The sequence below is a fragment of the Salminus brasiliensis genome, chromosome 1, assembly GCF_030463535.1.
Source record: "Salminus brasiliensis chromosome 1, fSalBra1.hap2, whole genome shotgun sequence".
Classification (NCBI taxonomy): Eukaryota; Metazoa; Chordata; class Actinopteri; order Characiformes; family Bryconidae; genus Salminus; species Salminus brasiliensis.
Genome location: NC_132878.1, coordinates 65,010,817 through 65,035,604, shown reverse-complemented (window position 1 = coordinate 65,035,604; position 24,788 = coordinate 65,010,817). Strand labels below are relative to the sequence as shown.

Here is a 24,788-nt window from a genome sequence, read left to right as displayed (position 1 = left end):
AAACCTCTAGTCTCTCTTACAATAGTACAATACTAATCTCTCCTATACTAGAACACCTCTAGTCTCTCTTACACTAGTACAACGCTTATCTCTCCTATACTAGAACACCTCTAGTCTCTCTTACACTAGTACAACACTTATCTCTCCTATACTAGAACACCTCTAGTCTCTCTTACACTAGAACAATACTAATCTCTCCTATACTAGAACACCTCTAGTCTCTCTTACACTAGTACAACGCTTATCTCTCCTATACTAGAACACCTCTAGTCTCTCTTACACTAGTACAACGCTTATCTCTCCTATACTAGAACACCTCTAGTCTCTCTTACACTAGTACAATACTTATCTCTCCTATACTAGAACACCTCTAGTCTCTCTTGCACAAATACAATACTTATCTCTCCTATACCAGAATTACATCTAGTCTCTTTTACACTAGTACAATACTAATCTCTCCTATACTAGAACACCTCTAGTCTCTCTTACACTAGTACAATACTTATCTCTCCTATACTAGAACACCTCTAGTCTCTCTTACACTAGTACAATACTTATCTCTCCTACATTAGTATTATTCTACCCATTCCTATGTTAGCAAAATGCTTGTATTACCTATGCTATCATAACTGTAGTGTCTAGTTTGCTAGCACAATGCTAGTCTTTTCCAGTCTCTCTAGTGCTAGCACAATACACCTCTCTCCAATACTAGCATGAAACTATGCTCAGCTAGCATACTGTTAGACTTGCCTATGCTACCATAATGAGAGCTGCGTGGCACATTGCTATGAGGTGAGTAGCAGCACACATCGCAGTTCTACCTCTAACAGTTCCCTGTTCCAGATCAAATCTGAGAACATATCAAACTGGACAATCCTGCTTGGCACACGGAGCTCACCATGCTCTCCGCTGCTGTCTCAGTTGTTGTCACAGCAATTACACGAAGAACAGGCAGGCAGAGGCGGCCTGCTCACCGCACAGCCTCTAATTGCCTGTCCACAGAGGGACGTTTGCTCTCATCAGACTGACACACCACGAGGTCAGCAATAAATATCCCACCACAGAGAGAAAGGAGCATCGGTGGCATGGGCCCAGACACAGCACCCACCTTTATGAAAGACGGCAGGGAGAAAAGTAACAGCATTTCCAGATGGTGTGGAGTTCAGCCCTTTTTAGAAACACAAGTCGGGAAAAGCTACTCTGAGCTTGTACTTTCTTCACTCTGAGCTACTCTCCAGAGAATGTCTTATGGAACATCAGGAATTCACTGACGCCAAAACCACCCTCGCACTCGAGTTCAAAAGAATCTGAAGCTGATGGATGTCAGGTACTTTGGTGACCTTTAAAGCTGTGAGAATCATTCACTGTTTATATCCAGACAGACAGTTATTAGAAGTGTTATTTTTAATTCAACTTTTAGAGGCATGTCAGCCTTGGTATGAAGCTTTTTCTGATAACGTATTGAGGATGTGGGCCTGCTGCTTCTGCCACCATAGTGTTATTTATAAAAACTGACACAATCCATGCAATCCATCAGGATGGCTGCTACCATGTCTTTTAGCAATGCAAAGTAATCTTGTCCATGTTTATGGACAATAGTGTGACAGACAGTGGTGTCACTACAATGACAAGTACTAACTGCACAATGCTAAATGGAAAGGAAAGTGCAGTCATACGCCATTATTTAAAATCACTTTGAGCAGGAAAAGACTACAGCAGCAGCTAAGACTACACTACAATTGTGCAATAATGTAAGAAATATATATATATATATATATATATAAGAAAAATCTATTGTACACTATATGGACAAACGTATCGTGACACCTGCTCATTTATTGTTTCTTCCAAAATCATGGGTATTAAGAAAGAGTTCTTCTATCGAGCTTATGTTGAAATAACTGTCTCTACTGTCCAAGGAGCATTGCTTTGAGGATTAGATTGCATTCAACAAGAGGAGTGTTAGTGAGGTCAGGGTGTTGGATGATCACCTCACCACCTCATCCACAACTCCCCAACTCATCTCAAAAGTATTCCAGATAACTCAGTTCCACTGCTCCACAGCTCAATGCTGAGGGTCTTTATACTCTTCAAGCCCACATCTGGCATTAAGGATGGTTCATGTTTAACTGTTTCAGAAAGTGTAAATCTATTAGCAGTACTTCTCTACAGGGACTAGACAAGCTGTGTGAGTGTCAGCAACAGAAAAAGGAGTGTCTACAATCATTTGGTTCTTTAAAGCACCTATAAAAATGGAAGGTTTCACTATTTTCACCACCATAAAGTCATATTTTTATTCCTACAAGTTAAAGAACTGTTTTTAGTGTTACATAGATGTCTTCTGTACAGAACACATGGCACAGTGTCATTGGTGTGATAGTCTGGCAGTGAAGTCATCCATGCAAAAGACTTGCATGAGATTTTGTGGGAACACTTATGGAAATTGCAATTTAATATGGAATTGATGCAGCATGTTAAGTTGGTTGACTTGTAATGTACATCACTGCCACTTTGTTAATATTATTACTTGAAATTATTCATATCAAACCTGACTTGGCTAATTAGCTATTCTTGCTAACAACTTAAAAAGTTCACAGTCACCAATTAGCAGTGCCTAACCCCTTAAACAGTCTATGGCCAGCCAGTGGGCCAAAAGTGTTATCACAAACTTCTATTACCAAGGAATAGCCCCACCAGTTTGTATAGAAGTTCCTGTAGTTACTGAGTAATGCACCTTATTGTATAATAAGCAAAAGCAATTGCTGGACAGGAAAAGTGTCCTCAGTTCCACTGAACTGCGCTCATTTACATCAGACCGAATCAGACAAGTGACGCAGCTTGTGTTGCTGAACCATCACCTTAACAGCCCCGACTAACCTTCACTGTGCAGGAAGTGAGGACAGATGTCATGCTCTGCACTTAACAAAGCCTAAAAGACAAGAGGTATAGGCTACACCCACTGAGGGCACTGGCTGGGGTGTAATGCGCAGCCCCTTGTAAACAAGGCCACATCATCCACATCCATTGTGTTCATTTTCCAGCTGCCGCGCAGGAGACAATCCGTGCCAGTCGAGGAGTTTTGTCTGTTCACGAGAGCATGAAATTAGCTCATTTAGCAGAACTGAATTAATTTGGTGCGATTAAAATAATAGCAGACACAGGCGTGGGGGGCTCCGAAAGGAAGCGTGCGCTAATCAGCGGGCTTCTAACTCCAGCCCCCTTTTATGTGCACGCAGGGGCTTGTTTTGTGTGCATGCGGGACGTGTCTGTCACAAACCAAGATGTGACATTTCAAAAAGCGTCTGTTAACAGATGGAGGACTGTTTATATTTATGAATATTGCAGCACAAGCCCTGAATATTTAGCAGTGCTGGAAGAATGTGCCCGCACCGCGCTGAAATGTCACTGAAAGAGCGCGTGGCACGCTCGCAAGAACAGCATCTGTGTGCTGAGTATGATGCTGTGGTGAGTGAGCGTGTAAACGCGTGAGCTCCATTTATCAATTAAAGTGAAAATTCCTCGCAGTCAGAATGTGTGTGTGTGTGGGGGGGGGTTCAAGTAGGAGGGATGAGGAGATTCTGTCTGACACTGGAAAAAAGAGACTAACTTCACTTGGGCAGAGATTACAGGTGCATGAAGAGGGAGTTTAACAAGTGTTAATCCACAAAGCACTCATCAAACATGTGGATTTCAATGAGAGAGTCCCAGCCTGTATTCCAGAGTCAGAGCAGGACGAGCACGGCCTTAATGGAATAAGGTCACATGGTAGAGAGAATGAAGAAAGAAGGAAAGAGAGAGAGAAATAGAGATGGGAAAAGAGGGAGAAAGAAAGATAAGGGAGAGAGAAACAGAGAGGGAGAAGGTAAAAAGATGGACCTGTAAAAATAGGAAGAAGAGAAGAAGAGACAAAGAAGGTGGAGCGAGAGAAAGCTAGTAAAGAGAAAAAGAAGGGAGAGTTAGTGAGAGAGAGAGAGAGAGAGAGAGAGAGAGAGTGGGGAAAGAGAGAAACAGGGAGGTGTGAGAAAAAGAGAGAGTGTGAAAGCAGGCAGATGAAGTGAAAGAGAGAAAGAAACAGTATGGAAAGATAGAGAAGGAAGGCTGGAAGAAGAAGCATGTGAGAGAGAGAGAATGGGGAAGGGGAGAAATGGGGAGGAGAACAAAGAGAGACACAGAGAGAGAATGTGAAAGGGAGAGAGAGAAAAGAGAGAAAGTAGGGAAACAGAGAATGGAAGGTGAGACGATGGAGAGAGAAATAGAATGAGGAAAGGAGGGGAGAAAGAAAGAGACAAGGCGGACTATGTGAAAGAGAAAGAGGAAAGAAGGAGAGAGAGAGAGAGAGGGAGAGAGAGAAGGACAGATTGGGATAAGAGAGAGGGTGGAGGAGAGGGGAGTGGGGGTCTTCAGACAGCCCACACTCATCAGTAGGTCTGGTGCTGTATTGATCTCCTCAGCAGGCTGGATATTAGAGAGGTAATTCAGTTTTCAGACTGGAGGTGTGGAAGTTCTGGGGCCGCTCCATTTGTTACCCCAGCAGAGGAAATAACTGATACTGGCCATCTGGTTGGGGGGCTCCTGCTGGACAAAAGTGTAATGAGGTGGGCTGCCCAAGCAGGACTGAGCAAGGCACCTGCCCCCCATCAGCTAAAGCTAGGGACCTTTAACCCTTAGCAGTCACAGTTATTGTCAAGCGTAGACATGAACTAGTCTTGACTCGTTGCTCACTGAAAGAAGCAGAGTTAACGTGTGGAAAGAGGAGATTCAGAACTTTCCATCTGAACCACATCTGTAGAACATGTTGTTGAACCTGGTGTTTTTCTAACAGTAGTCTTTTGCATTTCCTGCCATTATGAGAATGTGTGACCCATCTATTGTTTCAGCGCTTAGTGGAAACCCCACTGTTTGTCATTTACAATCCCAGCATCGGACCACCTTGTTAAAAAACCATCAGTTACAGGAGGCAAACAAAAATACTGTATGTGTTGATGTGCTTTTTTACGCTGTAAAGTTGAATCCAGTCTCATCTGGTCACATCAGGGATGCATTTAAAAAAAAACTGTAAACAGAATTGGGCCAAAATATACTACATGGACAAAAGTTCTGGGACACCTGCTTATTCATGTTTTTTTTTCTAAAATCTGGCTTCTGTTGTCTACTATTTGATCTTGATTTTGTCTAGATTTTGTGCAGCGCTACTGATCCGCAGCTTAATGCTGGATGGCTTTTCTTGTGTGGATGTACTTGTTTATCTGCTCAAGAGAGTCCTATTTTATCAGCAACGCTTCTCTACAGGGACTAGACAAGCTGTGCATGTGCATTTGCACATCTCTGTCAGAAATGGGTGCATCTAAAAGGAGCTGAATGCATGTATTAGAAGGGGTGTCCACAAACAGATATAACAAGCATGTCCATGGATGGACAGTAAACTGCCAGAACCATTATTACATCATTCAAGCATAGAGCTGTTTGGTTCCACCCCTGTCTGTTTAAGCTGTAATGTGTGTATCAGCCAAGGCAGCACATCAGAACCGGGTTAATTATATATAAGGCCCAGTAACAAAAACAGTGGTTTATTCTTTGACGAGATGTTAGAAAACAGTCTTTTAAAAATATGATGGCTGTTTTTGGTATCTAAGGTTATATCTGGATCTATGTTGATTTGATGAAAAATGCAAGGAAATACAGAATACGGCTGCATTACATCTTAGACAAGGAGAAGATGAGCTTGAGACGTTACTGAGTCTTGACCTTTCTTAAACCCACCTATTACCACATAGTAATAAATCCTAAAATATTTCCTTCACGGGACAAACATACAGCAGAACTTCAAGCAGACGACTTCCGCTTTCATTTCCTCGCAGCTCAATGACTGAAATGATATCCAAACATTCGCACCTAATATCCTCTTGTGTCTGCATCATGTAATGCCATCTTCTGAGGGACAATGCTCGCAGTTCAGACATTTACGTCAATAGGAATAATAGCAGATGTCTGAAGCAGATCAGCCTTATTTGGGCACATTTGTCCTGTACTGAGCTCCATGTAAAGCTACACGGTGAGTCAGCATTGCAGAATCATCACTGACATCAGTTACACTATTTAGGCTTTAAGATTTATGTTTTGAGTAAGAAAACACACAGAGCATCTCATAGGCTACTTGAAAGCATAGGGTTCAGTGTATGATTAGTGATTGAGAAAGTGTGTGATTGTATTGAGTTGACAGATGTTAACAGAGGAAAATACACGCTTTTAAAGGCCCAGAATCTGATCTGTCAGGTTCTTGCTCAGACAATGGACAATTGTTATCTACTCTTCAGGACAAAGATGAATGCACACTCATGAGTCATGATAACAGCTCATGTGACAGTTGTTTTCAGTGTCTGCATATCAAAGGCATAGGTTCCTGCAGCTGTGGTACCTGCTGCGGCATCTGGTGTTTCATGTTGGCTTATGTATCTAGCAAGTGGTCACTTTTTTTGAAGGGCCAGAGGGCAAATTTCACTCTAAAATGCCAACCTATCGAGACTTAAGTTAGTGTAACTTGAATTTTATACACATTTCAAATGATTTTTGGTTGTTTTTGGTTTAATGTGCACACAAGCTTTTTTACTAAGCTAAACGTTACATAGGTTTAAAGCTACATTATGTCATATTTTTGCTGCTGGGCTCTCCAGCAGCAAAGTTTGTGTTTTATGCCACCCCTAAAGGGCATGATTTACACATGAATTTCTGGACAAGCTAAGAGACGCTGAACCATTACTGAGAGTGAAAGAAGCATATAGACTGAGGCGGTAGAGTAATATTACCGGATTTTGCATGAATATGGCTTTGGTTATGCAGCGTCATGCAGTTCTCAAAAGCGGCATCCTGTCTGCCTCACCAAAGGTATAGAGAGGGTGATAGAAGGTGATAGAGCAGCTATTCACACTTATTACAGTCAGTGGAGCATCACAATGATCTTTAAGCTGTATTGGATAGCTTATTGGCCACAATTAGTATTTATAGCACAAATAATGCTTATTTGCTGAGTAATTTAATTATTAACTTTTTATACAATATGTGAAAATAGACAATTATTAATCATGTGCATTTATCATCATTTATACTGACAGTTCAATGACTTTTTTCTTTTCGAGCTTAGGTTAGAATGCAGTGCCAGCCAAGCTATGGCATACCTTGAGCAGAGGGGCTTAGGGCCTTGCTCAAGGACCCAACAGCTTAGTAGACTCAGGTATCAGACCCATTAACTCTGTGATCAATAACCCAGTGCTCTAACCACTCAGCTACTACTGCTTTAAAGCACCACAGTAATTGTGCTTTAAAATGTGCAGAAGTGTGTCTCTGCGTAGGATCTGTTCACTTATTGTTATTCCGAAAACCAACAGTGCATTGAATTTAAACAGCAGTGTCCGAACTTCTGCATACGGATGAAGAACATTGCTAAGATTCTGATGTTCTGATTCTGATGTCACTTTTTTCAGAGCGAAAAGTTTCCATCCCATATAACTTCCATACAACCAAAAAAGGCACTTAAGAGCGGGCGGCAAGACCGCAATCTGAATAAGATGAACTGTAAGGGAATCACATGTGAATTTGTGAATGCTGTGGGTGAAACAGACAGACGCTGTATATGAAACCCGCTCTAGCTTCTGCATTTCTATTAGGAACAGTGAATGCAGCATCAAAACAAAAGGGCAGAGAGCAGATCAAAGCTGCAGGATTCAAACAGCAGCAGAGTGAGCCACTCATACTCACACTGAACAGGACAAGATCCAGCAAACCTCTCATCTGCATGAAATCCTGCCAGCTCTACAAATGAGAATGAGAGAGTGAGTGAGAGATGGAAAAGGATGGAAAGGAGAGCATCTGAGAACAGGAAAAACAGCAAAAAGGGAGAGTGCAAGAGTAAAAAGACATGGGAAAGAGATGCGGGCAGCAGTGGAGCAGGACTGTCGTATAGGGATATATGCTACAACCATCAGATGATAATGGGCTGATTGGTAAGACCAGTTTAAAGACTGTAGGAGTAGTAAATCTGTGGAAACAGTATTTATCTAATTCTATATGGCAAACTTGCCTGCTTCCATATGTAAGGGAACAAAATAATAAATCTAATCCATTATATTATTATACAATATAGTACTGTTTATATATTATCTAGAATAATATAATTTATGATTATAAGTATTTCAAAATATGAAGCAATTCAATATGAATACATTCATAGTTGGGGGTAGATCTTCTATTGATGGTCCTCAGCTGTTGTCCAGGTGTACAGACAGTAATGAAAGTAAAGGCTCTCTATTAGATTTTGGAGCATCGCTGTGAGGATTTGATTGCATTCAGGAATACGGGCATTAGTGAGGTCAGGATATTGGATGATCACCATCCCCAACCCCCCCCCCCAGCTCATCCCAAAAGTACTGGATGGAGCACCATCATCCCAGAGAACACAGCTCCACTGCTCCACAGCTTAATGTTGGGGGTCTTTTTACCCCCCTAGCCCACACTTGGCATTAAGCATGGTGCCAATAGGTGCTTCAGAGAGTCCTGTTCCATTGGCAGTACTTCTCTACAGAGACTAGACATCTGAGTCAGCAATGGGTGCAACTTAAAGTAGCTAAATGCATTCATTGGAAGGGGTGTCCACAAACATTTCTACATATAGTATACATGTAGTAGTACTCTTCTTTATGGTTCTTCCATGGAATTCTCAAAGAACCATTTGAAGCACCTTTAGTGGGCTGGTGACAAAAGTAGGAGGGCCCAATCATAGTGCTGCCACTGTAAGAGCGTAGGAAGAAGACGTGAGAGAGGGGGAAAAGAGGCAGGCAGAGAAAGCGAGAGAGCAAGAGCTGATGGATTGGAATCAGAGAAAGACTGAGAGCAAGAAAAACAGCAAAAGAGGACTTGAGAAAGGCACAGTGATGAGGGTCCACGGGAACAAGAGATAGGGGAGAGAGGGTGGTAGAATGTGGGCTCTGTATATGTGTGTGTGATGTAAGAGCTTGACCTCATGCTGTTGACTGGCTGCTGCTGTGAGTGTGCTTCAGTGGTGATGGGGGGGGGGGGGGGGGGGGGGCAGATATGAGATCGGATTCTGTTGTCAGCCGACCCACATGCACATTGCACATCGTGTGCGGTCAGTGTTGAAGGAGGTGTGGACAGCACCCTCTGCGCCGGGGGCTGCAGGCGCACTCCCACACTCACACACACACAGTGAATTAAATTCTGCACTTCCATTAACGGATGCACCACTTCTCCCTAACATCCCATATGGTTAAATGAGTTGGGTGCATGTTGTTACGGTGGCTCAGGCATTAGCACGCCTCACTAAAGACAAATGCCATATGCAGTTGTTGCGCTAGCACTGAGGATTCGCCAGTCGACTTTAATTGTTGCGAAACAGCTGCTGGAAATGGAAACAAAAAAAAAGCCTGTCTACTGTGCTAACAACAGGTACTTGACCAAAGAACATAGAAAAACATCACAATACCTATTTTGGGCCTGCAAAAAGCTTGAAGATTTCTTATTTTCTGTCTTTTTCCTCCTACATTGCACTCATGTCTCACTGGAATCTCTTAATTTGGCAATTTGTGGTGTAGAAAGCAAACAAATGTGGCATTAAAATAAATGGAAGGCTCTGCGGAGACAAATAAGAAAAAAACTGCACTCTGCAGGTGGTATGATCAGTACAATCCAGAGAAAGACTAGAGTGCTTTCACTGTTGGATCAGGTTAAATGCCCATCCAAGAGAGAGATAGTGAATGTATCTGGTGGGTGTGTGCACCCGAAAACAATTACATGAACATTCAGAGACGACCTGAGCCCAACTAAACTATCACCTAGCAGAGCAGCAAGCTAAGTAACGCTCTAATACCAATATAAAAAGTGGGGGTTTCTGCTTTTTAATCTGCTTTTCTTTATTTAAAGCATCATTTCTCAGTTCTGTTGTTGCTTTTATGCATTACATGCCATAAAATTGCATTTTTCATTTTCAGGCCTAGATATAGACATAGGCTGTAACTGAAATGGCTCCCTATTTGCATTCTGGGGCACTGTTGAGTATATTAGCCATTTTTCTTCGAGTGTCCGAATCCTTTTTGAACGTGATTTTGAAAGTGCTATGATCTCCCACAATGCACTTGTAATTTATAGTGAACATCATAGCATTATGAGTCTCTTATTACTAAGCAACAAACTGGAGCCGATGACGTTTGATAGTTAAAGCAAGTGATCGCTACAAGCAACCGCACGCTGTGAATTTTACAAATTTCCATGTGGTTCATTAATGGTGGGCTTATGTTGATAAGCAGCAAAATTTTTGTGACCGGTGCTGACCCATGTTGATGGTGAGGAAGTGTCCGAATTCACTCGTGTTTCTACCACTCCTTAGTAAACTAAACAGTCCCTCCCTGTACAGCGCAGCACTAATGAGGGAGTAGGGATCCATGTCAGTCACAGTGGTTGTGCCGCGTTATTTGGTTGAGTATCTGTTTCTACTGTAGCACAGTAGACAGGCTCGGTTATTGTTATTATTTTCACAGCGGTAGTTTTTGCAAATTAGAGCATAACCCCTTATTAAAGAGCATGATGTCACATATTAAATTGCATTTACACATTTCCTTACTCTCACTTACGTATTCCAGCTACTGCAGTCTAGCTCCACCCATTCACACTGAACCTATATGCTTTTTAAATGAGGCTCAATACAGGCAAGTGACTATTTACACATAACAGTCTTAAAGGTACAGCAGCATATGACAGTGTTTTCTAAGGCATAAAGAGAGATTAAGAATTATAACAATAACGTTGAATAATTAGGCCAAACGTGCTCAAATGTTTACACACAACTTTTCCCAAATAACATGACTTTAGATTTGAAAAGTACCTGCATCATAGTAGATTACCTGTGGCTTATTATCTGGGATGTCTTTTAATTTCAATAAGAATATTAGCCCCTCGGTAACGCGCCCTCCCCCGGAGTGATTCCGAGCCGCCGCCCACAGGCTCACACGAGGACTTTTGTTGTGTTTCCGTTCTAGTTTTGATTCATTTGTGTTCATGTTTGTTCGGTTCAGTGTTTTGTTCATGTTCACATGTTTTTTAATTTGGGTTATCATGTCTTGTTTAGATGATGTGTTTCACCTGAGGCTGGGGGTACTTCGAGGTTGCCCGGGAGGTTCCCTTCTGTTACAACATAGTGTTTAGGCCAGCTTCAGCTCGACTCCGTTGTTGACTAGCAATCCACCCAGAAGTTCGAGCTTCCAGAGAGGTTCGCTCGCTTCTTACGGAAAGATTTCCACGACTCTCGATCCTGCTCTACTACCCTCGTTCCAGCTAGGCGACCCTCTGCCACGCGGCAGTTCCAGGTTGGGTCCGCCTAGCCGCTCTTGCCAAGTGGCTGGTTCCCCAGCTATACCCCCGGTTTTAGGTCTGTTTGTTTTCACCCTCTTGTTTGCCATGTTCTGGTTGTGTTGATCACTGTATTCACGTTTATGCCCTTTAGTTGCTGCATCTTTTTGTCTCACTTGCCCCCTTTTGTTTGTCTGGTTTTGTTTAATAAACTACTTGCATTGAGTCCATCTCTGCGAGTGTTCATCCCTCTGTGTCTGGCCTAACCAGCCATGACAGAGAACCACACTTAACAAATGAAGTAAAGCTAGTTTACTTCCTGAGTCCAGACACTGCTGGAATCTGGTAAATATTATAAGTCATAAATACTAAAGATTTTTGTAGAGGACAGCAAAACTCATTCCTCAGGAAAGATATCAACTGGTAAGCGGGAGAAACTGATATACTTTCTACTACTGTTACTGTATATAGTACTATTCACTAATCACTTACAACTTACTGATTGTCAAGTCCCCTGGTTTTCAGGTATACATCACTCGGCTCTGCCGTCCCTGCTGTGCATGATGTGTATGCATGCCCAGAGGTTACACTTCGTAAACGCCCATTTCCTGGGTTTGTCTTCCTCTGGGCTGTCCTGGTGCTGTCACTGCTGCCGGAGTCTGTGTTAGAGTGGCCCTGTTCCCTCATGTTATATATAATCAGCCGTCAAGCAGTGGTTGCTGAAGGTTAAGGACTGAAGGGCAGTTATTAAAGCAAACCCACTGAGCAGGCTGCCCACTCCTTCTCTCGCCCTCCTGCTGTAAAAATGCTTCATAGCAAACCGTCGAGACTTTCTCCAATACCAAATCAAACAGGCGGCGAATCAAACGAACAGGATAGTGATTTCGAATCTCTTGTTGCTGTGCAGATTGCTGAACAGCCCATAACAGAACACAGCCACTGCAGTTACAGAGGCGATGAGTGCAGTGGCTGATGATAATGCTCTGGAGGGTGCTAAGAGAGAGAGAGAGAGAGAAAAAAAGCTTCCAACAAAACTGGTTTATATGACTTTAGTTCAGTTACTTCTACAGCGTTAAAATACTACAACTCAGCTTAAACAGTGCCTCAACTGCAGTCTGATGATGTGGTAATGGTCACATTGATTACATCTGTGGTTCAATTGTTCAGTAATGTGTTAATATAATACAAGCCATATCCAAATCACAATATAAAGCAATGACATCACAACATGGTATTTTAACAACCCTGAAGATCTGCCAGCTGGACCACCCGCTCAGTGCAGCCTGGGCCGGCTCAGCAGAGGGTCAGACTGGATGCTCTGTGCGGAGGGACATGCTCTACTTCCATTCCTCCTGCAGAGTTACACTCTACTCCACGCTCTTAGAGATCTCAAGCAGTCTAATAAAACCAATACACACAGCAGGAAACAAAAGCCTGGTGCTACTCATTCGAAAAGTGCAGCTCCATTCCAGACATATTCATCTAATGCCACTGCTTTGCGAATACAGATGCCGAGAAACTCTGTTCTTATATTAAATGAATTACTTTTTGCTGGCATCTCTTTAAATTATTAAAAAAATGCCCTCTTGGTTTCCAAAATTGACTAGTGCCAGCCCTGATGAATCTAAACACCACTTAAATAAGATGTGGCACAAGCCATTTCTAAAGTTCTGGGACTCAGTGAGAGGCAGAATCTCTAAATGGAGAAAACTTCTAAAAAGTTGCCAGCTCACCAAAATTTCTTCAAGTGTGTACTGTTGACTCTTCCAGACAGTCCTGTTAAATATATAGTATACAGATGACAGAACATTCCACAATAAAAAACATCCCAGCAGCAGTCAAACATGGTGGTGGCTGCTTCAGGGCCTGGCAACTTGCCATAATTGATGGAACAATGAATTGTGCTCTCTTTAAACAATGCCAAATTATCAGTCCAGTGCAACTGGGTTACGGAGATCGGTAGCCAGTTGCACCAGCCAAACATAGGTTTTATCATAGCCTAGTTTAAACACAAGAATAGAATTTTGTATCAATATATGAAAATATGTTGTGTCACAAATATGCAAAACTAGAACAAACAATTAAGCAGTGTGTGTTGAGTGTGTCAGTTCCACATCAAAGAATGGTCAGCAGCTAGCCTCTGATAATGGGCAGTATATTCTACGACATGGGGTCCTCTGTTCACAAAGACCCACTTGTTCGGTGGGATGGTAGGGGTACAGATAAAGGCATTGTGTTTGGTCATGTGTGTGCTGCACCCCATGCAGGGAGTAGAGGCTACAGCCTTCAGAACAGCTGCCAGAGTATGAGGGCACAAAAAGAAGGGGAGGGGGTCGAGGGGTCACAGCAGGCCATGTGCTCCAACTGGTATCTATCCACTGCCAATACAGCCCAGAGCACTGACCACATAGTGAAATGCAGCCAGTGGCATGGAACTTTGAAGTGGGAGGCTGTTTCGCTAGCCCATCAGTTTATAAAATCCAGCCCATATATTCTTGGTACCAATGTATTATCCTACCTGTCCTGTTACTTGGAAAACAGAGGTGGTTAATGTGACTCCTTGGCCTACAGGGTCCACCTGTATTAAAATAAAAATCTTCATGATTGCTTGGTTTAGTTATTGCCACATAGGTCACAATATGTGACTTCTATGAAGGAAAGAAATAAAGTGCTGTATAATGATAACCAGTTAATTCACAGAAGTCAGAAAAGCTGCACTGACAACCCCCCGACCACACTGATGAAAAAGGATGTCCTTGTTTTGACGAGAAACCAATAGCGCTGATGTGGAAACCATGATGCAAACTGCATCTTGAAACCATGGATCAGGATGAAAGGCTTGGCTGGGAAAACCAGCCCAAGCCAAGGAAGTGGTCCGGCAGCCCCCAACTCTCCAGTTAGCATGGTTCTTTCCAAAGCTGGGAAGGGAAAAGTGGGTCAAGTGGATATGGCTCCCTCTCTGGAGGGCCTCTGTTCCCTTTCAGTGGAGGTTTTCCTCCTCAGTCATCCCTGGAGACCCCGCAGCAATCTGAAGCTTGTGCTGACTGAACTGGCTATGGTGTTCACTGCTGGAGGGGAGTGTTTGTGCAAGCCTGATTTATGGAGGTGCACTTATCATGAATTTTAATGGCTGATTCTGATTTCTGTGCAGCCCAATCGTGCAGAATTTTAGGATTTTTTTTAAGCCACACACACACAAAAAGACAATAACATTTGTTTATTGGCCTTTTTGTTGAAGCTTGTAATTTGTGAAACAAGTGGGCTATAGAGTTGGCCTAGACAGCATCAAATATAGCATGGCTGATCCAGATACTGAGTCAGATTCTTTGGTTATTCAATTAGTGGTATATATTTTTTGGTATAGTTCAATTGGCTATAACTAAACCAAGCAATCATGAAGATATTTTAATACAGGTGGACCTGTAGGCCACCTGTCATGAAAAATACATTGTGAAAAGTGAATTTACTAAAGAGTTTAAGGCACATGTTTCCTTTAAGAACCACAAGATATCCTAACTCTAATATTTTGATGCCCAATTTGTTTACTTGTTTAGCTAGACTAGTGCAGAACTGCAGCCATGTAAAACTCATCTCAGCTAAAAGTTCAAAAGCTCAAACAGTTAAAAGGTATGTGGAGGAGAAATGTGATGCATCTAGGCTTGTAACGTTAACTAAAGTGAAGACATAAGTCTAACATTTGGCTTTCTATGTATAATTTTATGGCCAATGGGCCCCGTAATATGGATTTGTGGTCTGGAAGTGCCAAGTCTTTTCACACTTGAACTGTTTCATGGGGTTTCAAACAGCTGAGACATGGTTTCTTTTGCATGTGTAAACACGTCAAACAACCTCAGACCCCTCTAATCAGATCTGTTTGTGGTCTGATTCAATTAGACAAAACCTAACGACCTCTGCCTACTTTTGTATTTAGCTTTATGGTTAAGAAACCTCCAGGCTTACCGTACTCTTCCAGAGCAGGTAAAAACAAACTCCTCAGAGAAATGGCTGCTTACAGGTTTGTGTGATCTTGCAAAGAGACTGCAGAGCTGTCCTATTCAATGATTAAGAGGTGTGTCCCAATACTTTTGTCTATATCATCAAAAATCAACTTGAAATATCAGTCAAATGGAAATATCTATTTAATGTTGATCATTTTAAAGTATTTATCAGTAAATACTGACATGATATCATTCTATGTCCATAGTAACAGCAACCTGTAGCTACTAACATCATTTTTCTTTCAAAAATCTTACAAGTTTGAATATGAAATACCTGAAATGCCCATTTCTATTCTATTATCACAATCTGCAGCGCTGGCCAGGTGCTAGACTGCCCTTCAGTACCGCAGGATGTGGGATTGTTGGCCTGTAAACCTGGTGGAAGAAGCCTGTCCTTCACATCTGGCATTCGCCCAGAGAAACGGTAGCAACGCAACCGAACTCAGCCTGGCTGACACCAACTGATGAGCCGAGACACATTCTGCTGCACATTCTGTAAATTTTCAGGCACTGAGAGATATGATATAAAAGCAGTGATTCTGATGGCCCAAGAACTTTGGGTTCCTTCCAATCTGTAGCGACTCGTGTATTTATTCCTCTGAAGCTCACAGTTCACCTCAGCCAACCCTTCGGTTCACAAATGCTGGCGTACAGCCAAAACACGGCCTTTAATTGCCCCATGCACGGCACGCCCGGTGCTAACCTTGCACTGCAAGTAGATATTTCCACAGCAGACAATTATGCAATTCATCCCAATCATTTTCCTTTTTTTTGCTCACCTAAACGAGCCATTAGCAAAGCTGACTTATTAATTCACACCCTGCAGCCAAACATTTATGGTGTATGCAAATAAGGCCTTTTTTAACAAATTCAGATGGATTTAAGGGGAGAAAAAAAGAAACAATTAACTATGAACAAACTACATCAAGGTGGAATTTTAATAATGATTTATCACAGTATCATATTAAAAAAAAGATATATATTTATATATATATAATAATAAATGAAGGTGCGTGGAAGAGCGGTGAAGGACTGCTGTTCTAACAGCTGCAGCCTCTCGAGAAAAGATCACACAGTGGAAATGATTTCTACCGACTTATCACAGCCGAGAATACCACCATTGTGTCTCATCATCAGACTCATTTAAAATACACAGCTCCCACACTGCAGCCTGCCACGCTGACACACTATTGATTTCTCTACTCATTCTCGCAGGGACTTGTATCTCTCACACAGCGTGTGCGTGTGTGTGAGAGTGTGAGTGAGAGAAAAGATGACGAGCATGTCACGCAAGACTTTGAGCCGTGTGGAGGATGAAAAGCGAGGGTACAAACTGCAAGCCTATGAAAACCACAGAACGAGCTTACAGTAGACCAAATTATACAGCCAGCAAAGGAGGCGCATTTTCCCCCGCCTGCTTTGTGTTTTTTAATACAGAAATAAAACAAAGGATTAGCGAAATAGAGAGGGAGAGAGAGAGAGAGAGAGAGAGAGAGAGAGAGAGAGAACGATAGAGAGAGAGAGAGGAAAAGCACTCCAGAAACGCAGGGATTTATGCAGAGCCAGTTCATACAGTACATTTATGAAAGGTAATCTACTGTACCTTATTAAAAAAAAAACAATATCTGAACTCAGTGGCATGACTGCGTAATCCCCCACACAGACATGCACTGTCTTTCAGTTCAGGAATGTCTTGAGATGTGTGGCATGTACAGGGCTTGTTAAGGAGTCTAGAGGTCTTGTAGATACAAGAAAAAAGAGAGCAAAAAATACCAATATCCAGTCTTTATGTAAGTAAAAAGTTGATAAAACAGTCAATAATAACACAGACGATTACTAAAGGATGTGTACATATAGTGCTGATGCTTGGTTAACGGTTTGAAATGTTCAAATACTGAAACCGCTCTTCTGACAGAAAGATATAGACAACATACAGGCAAACAATTCAGCTGTTATGCTTTAATAGGGCTGTGGAATGTGAAGGTCTGCTCATATCTGTAAGGATGTAGTATGCAGTGTTGTACTGGTAGCATTAGCTTATTAGCTCTTTTCCATTACTCACTGAAACATAAAATGTACTGATTACTTTGAACAACAATTAATATTATGAAAATGAAGCAGTCAGCTGGACAGACAGCTTGATTTAGGGCGTGTCAGTGTGTCTTTACTATTGTAGCGACCGGAAAAGTGCGCCTTGCGCAGCTCGACGCCTGCAAAAGTCTCTTAACTATTCATGGGTGTGTCTTGGGCGTAACGTGCAATTACCCAATCAGCACGTCACTTGCCATTCTCTTTAAGAGACAGGTGCAGTCTGACTCTGATGGATTGCTATTTCAGTGGCGCATTGAGGGAGGTGTATGTGCATTGGGCACGCACCTGTGTTGACAATTCACCACCAAGACAGCAATGAATCCTGACTGTTGACGTCGAAAATGTTGTTTTTGCCAGTGGAGCACCTGTGTTTTCCGTTGCCAAGATAGCAATAGCCAGAAATTTACCTGACGACACCTCATTTCTAGAGCACCACGCCCCTCGGAGTAGACATATTTACCAGCACCGTTGCTATTTAAATGATGCAGGCGGAAGGCGTGAAAATGGATTGTTGGGGTGTAAGATAGCAATGAGCATCACAATGACCTTGCGCAGGGTGTAAGATAGAGCTCTTAATCTCACCAGCTAGCACTAGTTTTAGTGCATTTTACATTAGTGCATTTAGTGCATTTTTTATTTTACCAACAGAAGTTGGTAAAGCCAGCAGCCCTAGCAGGCTTAAATAGCGTAATGGACCTCCATATGGAAGACTCTGGTTGGATAATCTGCCTGGGCAAGAACATGTAATCTATATCAGAGTCCTTGGACAAGTCTTGATCTGGATAAAAACAACGTGATAAAATGGACAAAAAACGATGTGCCTTCACTTCACTGATGATCAATGTTATACTATAATCACAATAGTGATAAATTCACAGGTCTAATTTTATCTACTCATAGCTGCATCGGTCAGACCCTAACAGGCTTAAAGGCATAAGAGACCTTTGAGTCACTAAACCAAAGCCGGGGGCAAAAAGTGTTCTTCAACAGCGCAAGGTGGAAAAGTAAAAGGACAAACGATATATATCCAATATTCATGACCCAGACTAAATTATTTAGATTTCAATTATCTTCTTGTGCAGTGATGAATATTAGCCAGCAGCATCAGGTCACTTTCAACTCTGCACATGCACAAACAGCACTGAAGATCACAGGGCGACAATCAACCACGAACACTACCTAAAAAACAATATAGCCAGGAATAGCTCAGAGATCGCCCTTTTTCAAATTAGCAGAAAAGATGCTCTAATTAGAACATGCTATAAGTGTATGCATATCATCCCCAATCTTTCAACACTGACTTCTTTTAAATGTTTAGGGTTTTTTTTGGTGTGATTTTTTCAAAGGTTTTTGCATGACACACCACCGCTGAGTTCACAGCAATTGCTGGACCAATGAAGGGCCTAGATTCTACCTGTATTATCTTTTCCTGAGGTCCACTTATAATGTCTGTGCGATTTTATGTCTCGAAAACAGTCCGAATGAATTTTTACACAACCATGTTCCTACCTGGAATTATCCTTTAGTATGAAATAAGCTGCTTTTGTCACAGCGTATTTAAGACTGATCTTCAGTACATAAATGACCCATGCACATTAAGCATTCTCTTGGCACTCTACAAACAGCAACCTTTACCACTAAGTTTCTCTTACTCCGTTTACAGTGACTAGTCCAGACGACACGCCTGTGCAATGATTTATTTGCTGTTTTATAATTGACCTTTGGCTGCATTTTAATTCGACTAATGCCACCAATTATTCTCCTGATGTAATGAAGTTGTTTGTGCCAGAAATACATAACTGAAAAAGTGCCAGCTCAAGCCTGTTATTATAATTTGTTAAACCGTATTAATCATAAATGGACCATATTCAATAGAGGTAAAAGCTTTCTCCATCTCTGTTTAAGCTGAGGGCCGATTTATGGGTGATGTGTGAAGACGGAGCAGAGAGGAATGGTGGGATCGCAGCAAGGAACTGACAGATGACTCCAGACTTCCAAAAAGCCCAACACAGCGCATAGCAAAGCGAGAAAAACACCTCTAGCCTGTGGAATTACTGCAGGAGGTCCTCGTTTGTCCCTGTCACGCACTGTGCACAATCTCTTAAACCATTCTACACATTCAGAGCAGCTCGTCAAAAAACACAGACAGCGTCCATAAACTAGAGGCACAGGTTTATATGGCGCATGCAAAGTGTGTTTATTTCTAATGAGGCGGAGAGGACAGCCTACAAGGTGGAGAAGAAAAGGGAGACCATGACTATGTGTGTGTGTGTGTGTGTGTGTGTTTGTGCGCCCAGGTGGGCTGTATATAGGTAGACAGGCTTGGGGACACAGCTCATTAATTGGGAAATGGAAGTCTTGGTGATGAGGCAAAGGACATCTGTTCCCCTGACGGGATACTGGTGGGCAATTCCACACCACATTGCTTAAAAAAATGTTGTGGTGCTCATCACCGAGTCAAGAACTCTGACAGCATGCACCGAAACGTGAAAAGTGTCATGAAGATTCATCTATACTGCAGATCTATATCACAGCTTCGTCAGGATTTCATGGCCGTTTTGGTTGTTGGCTAAAATGGTGATTTTAAAGCGCCAACATCATCTTAACGCAGCATTATGCAAGAATTTGTATCCCCCTAGAGTGGCTTCCCTCACACCCCCTATATATATATATATATATATATATATATATATATATATATATATATATATATATATATATATATATATACATATAGCATTTACTCTACTCTACAGCTCCATCAATGTTTTGTTCACTGGAGACTGATAATGTGATGCTTTATCACAGCCCTGCATCTCTCCAAGTACACAAATAGCTTTGCAATTTGCAGTCTCCTAATAGTGTGTCTACATGAAAATAATTGCCATACAGTCCGCTGCAGCCACAACACACACTTTACAGTAGTTGGTTGAAACCTAACCCCTAAGACTTTCGTTCCTCACTCTCTAAACTATAGAAGTGTCTGACGAATTGAACAGTAAGTATACCTAACAAGATTCTTACTTTTTCTGAGAAATAACAGAAAACGCTCTAGAAGAGCTACATTTTAAAATACCATAAAACTACCAACGCTACCAAGTACAATGACATTTACATAACATTTCACTGTGCTGCACTAAATACAGTTAGACAAATGAAGCTCTGTTTGTGTAGTGTAAGAAGACTACTTTTAAGAATAATGATGATATATCCTCATACTAATAAAACCCTAAATAACACTAGGTTGTGTTGTTGTTGTTGTTTACATGGTCTCTGTATTGTTTTAGTTGTCTTTTTTATGCTAAAATAGAATCAAATAAAATCCCTGGGTGAAAATGTTGTTGAAACCCAGGCAGAATGTGGTGTGACACTGCAGGGCCTGACTGTGATTTGAGCAGTTCTTCGCTCCTTCCACCTTCATGCTGCTGAAGCAGTACAATAAGGAAGCAGCTGCTCCTTCTAAAAGCATTTCATGCTCATCAAGCCCCTGTGTTTGCACACAGAGTCATATGTGATAAATCTAATAAAACAGAACCAAAAGCCTGCCTGTCCCCTCAGCCAGTCAGCCCCTCAAGCCCCCCCACCTCCTCCGCCCATGAGCACAAAGAGATGCCAATAAAGGAGACCTTTAGAGAGTAGTGATGAAATGGCTCCACAATCACTATAATAACACTGCTGACCTAAACGTAATTGGGAAATGAGTTAGTTGGCTGCCTGGAGGGGTGTGTGAAAGGTGTGTGTGTGTGTGTGTATGAGGAGGAGGGTCTTGTTGGTCTTGGCCTGCCTGAGGCAAGAATTCTCTCTCTCTCTTTCCCCCCCTTTTCTCTCCTGAGGAGCAGGTGCAGATTTGTGTGTGTGTGTGTGTGTGGGGGTGGCGTATGTCAAGGACGTACATACGGTCCATACACACAGATACACAGATGGTTATTTAAATATATTCATCTGTCTCATGTGACGTCACTGTATGACTACGCCGCCATTTTAGTGAATGGGAGAATCAGAATATGCTGCGTGTTGTAGCGTGTAATGTGACAGCTACCATCAGAAGAACCGCTGTGTCTGAGTGCTCTCTAAACAATTAAGAGTTCTGCTTTGATGTAAATGGATTTTTGATGAAGTAATATTACAGGATTTTACACAAATATAACTCTGAAGGTTATGAAGCATTACGCTGCCCTCGCAAGCATTGTCCTGCCTGCTTCACCGAAGTTACATACTGCAGTTAGCAGCATGCCAAGCCTGGAGTAGCAACCATACCTATTACAGGTTTGTGGAGTTGTGGATCCCAGCAGTGTCATTTTGGCAGCACCCTACATCAGAGACTAAGAGTAAAGAGAGACAGAGTAATGGGCTTGACAGGTACCTTAACAAACCCTTACTTAGTCAGCCCCGGAAAATGCATTTATTTTGTTTCTTTATTCTGTATAAACTGCTGTATATAGCAATAGAACCTTAGATGCCATGTGTTATTGCGAATATCTGATATGATTGCAATATTTAGTATTTGTGAGGTTTGCAACAAGCTAAAACGAACAAAGCCTAGAAAGGTAGCAGAGCCACATATAACAATAACATTAACATATCATATTGCCCACCCCTGCTATTAGTTTCAAAAAGTGGACATTCAAATAGCATAACTGGTTACAACACCCCTCCCTAATACACATACAGAACCCACCCCCCCAACCCAAAACCCTCTCTCTGTGACATGCCAGATGAATAAGCTCCAGTAGAAGCAGATGAAGGGGGCCTGCTGGTTCTGGCTGTGAGAGAAAGAGGGGGTGGAGAGCAGACTGTCTGGGTTTTTGTGGACGTCCCGGAGTGGAGCAGGACCCCAGCAGCAGGGAGGTCAGCGCTCCTGCAATGGGGAGAGGCGGCCCAGTCTGCCGGGACCATTTGCGCCCCAGACAAAAGTGACAGAGGCCGAGCGCATCAAGCAGGCCCAACCGGCCGGAAATAACACAAAGACAAACAATTTGGTTTGCTGCCTGAGCGGCGCTCACAAGCACTGGGCTGTGCACTCGGCTTTAATGGAATCACACAAAGAGAGAGAGACAGAGTGAGAGAGAGAGAGAGAGAGAGAGAGAGAGAGAAGCTCAACCCAGACATTTTCCCTTCACCTTCTTTATGAAGGCTCTGTGCTGCTGAAGGAAATGATGCCATAAAAGCTGCAATGTGCAGTGAAAATGAAGCAAAAAACATCTGTAAATATCAGCTGCCTTTTACACAGCATGAATATCTCATGATTTATGAACAAATTTTAAAGTAAACCCTAATGTGTTGCATTAACAGATACCCCCCCCCTTATTTAACTATTTATTTTAAATGGGGCAGATTTACAATAAGAGGTGCTAATTCCCAGCAGTCCCCTCAGTTTCTGGTTCAAACTGTTTCTCATTAGGTCAAAAATGACCTATTTTTGTGTGATTTGGTGCAAAAAATAGATTATTCTTTTAAATGTGGCCTAAAATAGAAGACTGTATTTGTCCTGGCATAGTTGATTATTGAGTGTTTGGTACACAGAAGTGAGAAATTGTGAACCGCCATCACTGGTTCAAGTTCTCATTCAAACGTGAAAGCAGTAAAACATAACTGAAAAATAGTGCAATTGAAAAACCTGAAACAGGCCAATTCCAAAACCTCAACGCTGTTACACAACAGTCTTGACTCCCAAAATGTCCTTACACCAAGCCCACTAGCAAAAGCCTGTCGAGGTTAAACGCAAGGCAAAAGCTAAAAAATAGCCCTGAAGTACTGAAGGCCCGACCAAGAGCCGGAAATGAAAGCAACACAATCTAGTAATAATCCTAAAAAATAATTACACTGTCACTGTTACAGCGCTGAAAACAATGCTGATATATGCTATGCTATGCTAGATGGCTCCTGTGAGCCATAGTGGTAAAGAAGTCAAATCAGCATCTGAGCATTTTTACCCACAACTAAACTCACATTCACACTATTTATAGATTAAAAACAACTTAAAAACTAAACAATCACATTCTATGGTACCCTTAGCATTCTCAGACATGTCACTGCAAAAATAAGACTGCTAACTTGGTGGGATGTTCTAGAGCCGCCGTAGTGAAAGTGCACTGAGAATGGACTTAACGTACCACTGTGGACAAGTTAACCTCTATAAAGAACACATTCCTTCACTACTGTCATCCAAGCCAAGGGTGGTTATTCCCACTATTGGGTAGGTAGGTCATAATGTTGTAATATGAGTGTAGTTAGCTCATAGAGCCAATAGCTCTATGCTGATTCTCATCAGTCTCCAACTGGAGGCAACTGAGCTATTTGGATTTCATTGGAAGGGAGGAGTTTCCATATTACAGCCACTATATTATGAACTCCTTTTGGGATAATATCCAACTCTCTTTATGCTCTTGCACTATTTCCACAAAAGTCACAATTTGTAGGTTTTCTGATAACAACAATAATTAAACCCTGACTCTGGAGCTTTTACTGTTCTAATGTCAGTCTCTTCCACCACTGTTAACTGCTGTGAGTTTGACTGATATCGAGCACATATGTTTAACTCAGTTAAAAGCTATTCTCAAACTCGCTGGAATCGTTTTCCCCATTCGGAATCAACATGCGCTACATTCTAACCCTCAAATTAAACCAAACATTCATTTGCAAATTATTTGCAAATGTGTGTGTGCTTAATGAATGACTCTGTGAACATTAGAGGAAGATAAACATCTGCTCACTCTGAATCACTGTGTGTGTGTGTGTGTGTGTGTGTTGCGAGTTTAGCTGGAGGTGTGCTGAGCCTCGGCCCGGATCATCAGTCTCGGAGCGTCTCGCTCAGCTCCTTTTAATTTTCCCAGTGCCTCTGAGCCCCGCTTCCGCAGCACTGTGAGGAGCCTCACTTTAAAGTGACAAAAGCCACTTACCGGGAGAGGAATAATGGCAGGCGGTGCTGGACTGCGGGCAGCTCGGCTTCTCCGTGGGGAGAAGGCCATCTTTTTCCAGGGGAACGTAAAGTTCATCGTGCCGGCTGATCGGAGGCTCACCGCAGCCCGATGCTGAGGTCATTTACATTTAATTGGAAAACCAAATCCAACCTGTCAATCCTCCAGCGCCTCTCTAGGTGCTCTCCTGCTCAGCCTTAGCCAACGGAACCTGCTATAAAATGTCATTACAGCAGGATCAGGACGGGAATGAAAAGAGAATATGAATTTCTGCCGTCACTGTCCGTCTGCTGTGTTTGTTTTGGCTCCCGCCACCTCAAAGCTGATATGGGGATGAATAAGGGAAGTGGCAGATTAAAGTCTGGACAAAAGCTGCCCATGAGAACTCGTCTTCACATTGGGTAAGTGTAACTCCCAAAAAGAAACTTGG

The 24,788-nt window shown here is 42.2% G+C and overlaps 1 protein-coding gene across 1 annotated transcript in view; it reads right to left on the bottom strand.

Moving 5' to 3' along the window:
- The window catches only part of nkain2 (sodium/potassium transporting ATPase interacting 2), a 188,305-nt gene that overhangs the window by 65,461 nt on the left and 98,056 nt on the right, over window positions 1–24,788 (bottom strand). The gene's annotated exons all lie outside the window — the stretch shown is intronic.